This window comes from Mus musculus, chromosome X, assembly GCF_000001635.26.
Source record: "Mus musculus strain C57BL/6J chromosome X, GRCm38.p6 C57BL/6J".
Classification (NCBI taxonomy): Eukaryota; Metazoa; Chordata; class Mammalia; order Rodentia; family Muridae; genus Mus; species Mus musculus.
The window spans coordinates 66,727,603-66,732,417 of record NC_000086.7 but is presented as its reverse complement, the minus strand read 5'-3'; the positions used below and the strand labels follow the sequence as shown (position 1 = coordinate 66,732,417).

The 4,815-nt window shown below is 32.7% G+C and overlaps 1 pseudogene; it reads right to left on the bottom strand.

Moving 5' to 3' along the window:
- Positions 1-3,864: 3,864 nt before the first annotated feature.
- On the bottom strand, positions 3,865-4,003 carry Gm23000 (annotated as a pseudogene).
- Between the last annotated feature and the right edge of the window lie 812 nt (positions 4,004-4,815).

The window sequence follows — 4,815 nt, the reverse complement described above, 5'->3', positions numbered from 1 at the left end:
TTTCAGTTTCATGAGGTCCCATTTATTAATTATTGATTGTAGTGTCTGAGCTGTTGCTCTTTTCATGAAAGTGTCTCCTATACCATTGAGTTCAAGGCTATTCCCGACTTCCTCTTCTATCAGATTTAGTGGATTTGGTTTTATGTTGAAGTTTTTGATCCGCTTGGTTTTAAGTTTTGTGCGGGGTGATAGTCGAATATGATATTCAAATTCTTCTATGTAGATATCCTGTTAGCACAGCACCATTTGTTTATAGATGTTTTCTTTTTTTTCCATTGGGTATTTCTGACTTCTTTATCAAAAATTAGGTGTACATAGGTGTGGGAATTTATATATGTATCTTTGATTCAATTCCATTGTTCAGTGGGTCTGTTTTTATGCCAATAGCATGCAGTTTTATCACTATTGCTCTGTAGTACAGCTTGACATCAGGCATGGTGATGTCCTCAAAAGTTCTTTTATTAATTATGATTGTTTGAGCTATTCTGGGCTTTTTGTTTTCCCAGATGAAGTTAAGTAATTTCCCTTTGTTCAAAAATATTTTAATGTGATATTTTCTTATCCTAACTAGCAAACCAGTGAAAAGCAGATTAAAAACATAACTGAAAATCTTCCACTCATAATATTCCATTCCTTCTCCCTTGACAAGATTCCAAATATGCTAACAGAATTCACAGAAACATTTGTGCTTTGCTGTTCTTTGTTTGTCTCAAGTAATCATCTATCAGCACATATATTTTACATGGAAGCACTTCATATAATGTTGCTATGTATTAAACACTGAAATCCACTGAGACCTATTGTTTTCCAGCTTCTTATTTGTATGCTAGCACACCATGGGCATATAATAGGCTAGTTTACTTCAACTTGACACAAACTAGAGGTACCTGTGTAGTAGAAACCTCAACTAAGGATTTCTCTTCATCCAACTGGACTGTGGAAATGTCTGTGGAACATTTTCTTCATTGATAATTTTTGTGGGAAGGACCCAGTTCACTGTCTTAGTGGTACTAATCCAGGGCAGGTAACTCCAAGTTGTATATGAAAAGAAACTGAGTTAGCACTGGGGGACAAGCCAGCAAACAAGTGTTCCTTCACAGGCTCTGCTTCACTTCCTGAATCCAGGTTTCCACTTGAGTCCTATTCTGGCTTCCTTTCATGACTGACTCTAGCCTGTAAGATCAAACTCTTCCTGAAGTTATGTTTTTTTTTTTCCAGTGCTAGGACAGAGTATAGAAAGCAAACTAGGACAAATTATATTTGTTGTGAAATTTGGCTCCATTTTTTAAATGTGCAAATCTCCTATTTTAACAGATTCATAATACAATTTCGGGGAAATTTCTGTCTGTTTTGGAGTTTATACCTAGTTTTATGAATGTATTCTTGTTAGGTTTCTGAGACAGGAGCTGGAGTAACAGGCAGTGTGAGCCAGCAAGTGTGTGTTCTGGGAAACAAACTCAAGTCCTCTGCAAGAACAAGTGCTCTTAAATACTTATCCATCTTTCCAGCCTCCACTTTGCAGTTGTGAATGAGCAAAAAAGTAACTGAGTTTGATCAAAGTAACATCTTTAGGATATTTGTTCTATCTTCTTTCTAAAATGAAGATAGAATATTAATATTCTATCCTGGATACACTTCAAGGAAAAGGAAGTTTGACTACATGGAATATTGATTATTTTAGTTCTAGGTGCTTTATTTTTATCCTTGCAATTATTAACAATCATTTCTGATTAATATCACTAGAGCACCAATCTGTTGGATTTTGTATACTATTTTTCTTACTATATTCATTAATTTTGATCCTATACTTTTTATATGTAATCCTATAATCTGCATTTTGTGAAGCTTTGAAATCTAGGTTAAATATGGTTCTAGTTGATGCCATCCACTGCCAGCTAAATCAGATAGAACCATTTATGGCCTATGCGTCCTCCTTTACTCCTACATGACAACCCCATTTTCTTCTACTTGTAATATTAAACTATACTATGGAACCTGTGCCTCCTGATAGAAAATTTAAAGAGTTTAATTCAGAGCTGTACTAATAGCTTCAGGAAACTCAAAAGTAGTACTGACTTTTGGATCTAAAAAATAGTGATTTATGAGTAGAGAGTTAACAAGGCAGGCAAAATTATTTAGTATTCAAATAAAAATTCTGGTAATCAGGCATTTGTGTTTTGAAACAATGATGCTATAGTTTGGACCTTAAATATCATTCAAAAGTTTCATTTAAAAGCTTTGGTCACCAGAGTTGCACTATTTAGAAGAGTTGGAGCCACTTATGAGATGGGGGCATAGTGGATAGTAATCAGGAAGTTTGGCCTCAAAAGGAGTATACGGGCTCTGTTTTGTTTTGTTTTGTTGTTTGTCTTGCTTTATTTTTGAGATGAGGCACATGCCTCTGCCTCCTAAGTTCTGGAACTAAAGAGGTGTACTAAGACACCCAGCAAGAACTTACATTTCTTTTTCTTCTTGCTTTTTTCCTGGCAATGAAACAGTTTTGTTTTGCAATGTGCTCCTATCCTAACATGTTACACTGTTTCTCCACAGACCCCAGTTCAACTGAACAAACCATTTGTGGACTGGACCTCTGAACCATTTAAGCAAAATAAACCTTGCTTTTTCATTATCTCAGGCATTGGTTACACTCATGATAAACTAAGGAACATGTCATTAAGTATTATACTTGTGACTGTTTTTTATGATAAAATTTCCCAGGTCAGATTATAATCTCTTTTCCAAAAAGTATTTGACCTTCACTTTGCAGATATAATTAGCAGAAATAATTGAATCTGAGTTTTGTGGAATGCAGCTGTATTCCTAGCACTTGGACAAAGACTAAGACAAACAATAGCATGAGATTGAGGGCAGTTTCAATTACAACACAAATATTGGGCTAGCCTGGAGAGTGTAGAAAATCTGTGTCACAAACAAAACAGAAACATTTTGGAGAAAAGAAGTAAGAATATTTAACTTCAAGAATTATAAATAAAACATTAGGAAACAAATCACTAAGACTAATGTAGTAAATTGCCTGAAACGTCATGAATATCAGATTATGTTTAATGTTACTTTTTTGGGGAGGAGAGGGGGTGTTGGTTTGTTTGTTTGCTTTTTGTTTTGTTTTGTTTTATTTTTTTGTTTGTTTGTTTTTTGAGACAGGGTTTCTCTGTAAAGCCCTGGCTGTCATGGAACTCACTTTGTACACCAGACTGGCCTTGAACTCAGAAATTCGCCTGCCTCTGTCTCCCAAGTGCTGTGATTAAAGGTGTGAACAACCACTGCCCGGCATGTTTAATGTTACTAATATGATTAAAACATGCCTTTTAAGATCCTCATGAGAGGTGGTAAATTTTCAGGTTCAAAATGTTAAGCAGTTTTTTCAGATATGCATATAATATAAGTAATCTAAATTAAAATTTCATGGTCTTTATTAATAATATAAAATATTAAAGCAGTGCTACCATTTGAAATAGAAAAATAATACGGTTGTCAATTTTTAAACTTTCTAATTTCTGTTTGGATTTTGTTTTCTTATCTCCTAAATATTATCAAAAGCCTGATAAAGCTAGTTTCTGTGTCCTATGAAACATAAATACCAAATAGGTATATGATCTAGGTAGTGATTTTTATTTGTTAAAAAGTTGGATTGTTCTACATTTATTTCAGTCAAGCCATGTGTAGTTAGATTTTCATAGACAATACTCAATACTTTATTTTACATGGAAAATGGTATATAGTATAGGAAGTATACAAGAAGTAATTAAATAAACTTGTGTATTTACCAAAGATATTCATGTTAAATGATCACATTTGAATAGAGTATAAAAACTCTCCATCATTTTTTTTTCTCTTTTCTTTAAACAAAGGAAAACACAAACACAGTCATCCACTACCACAAATTATGCAGTCAAGTTTCCCACATTTGGGGAACTTGCAGGGGTTATCCATCAATTCTTTGATAAACATTTATATTTAAATTTTTATTATTTGCCTAAAGTAACACTTTTTGCTATTTTAAATCTCTTCTCTCATTTCTACAGTTGAAGATTTTTCATAAATACCCTCATAAATTCATGCATAAAAACATTAACAAAATATTCAGTTTCTTCCCACCCTGGAAGTTCTTAATAAAATTTGTGACAGTGAATCTGGCCAGTCAAGATTATAATAACGCCTCCATTTTTATCAAGTTTTACTTAAGATATTCTCTAGGAAATTCTTATATTTTCTTCATTGGTCTCAAAAATTCTTCCTAAGTATATTTCTCATAAATACTATTTCTGCTGTGAATTAATGCATTGCCTAGTATCATTTTAAAATTAAAATACCATCATGGATAAGGGTGTGGTGATATTTATATATTATTGTATTTCTGAGTAATTTATAATCTGGTTTCTATTTTATGAGAAATATAGATATTTCTAATAACTCATGGGTATAAATGAAATAAAATTCCCTCAATACATGAATAACGCATGCTTGCTTTATTTTTACATTTGTTAAATCAGTTGTCCTCACCAGAAAATTAGTTTATTTTTCTAAAGACTTCAACTGATTAGATAAGGCCCACTTAATACAATGGAAAATAATCTGCAATACATAAAGTCATTTACAACAGCATCTATAGCTAAGCATCATAGCCTATAAAACTCATCGAATTAACCATCACCCTTAACAAGAACTTAAGGGACTTAAATCCTGGTTACTTATATAAGGAAATGCTAAATGGGATTTTATATACTTGTTCTACAAAACCATGAATAGTGACATACAAAATATAATTTTGCCTTAAAAACTGTTTTATATCTTCTG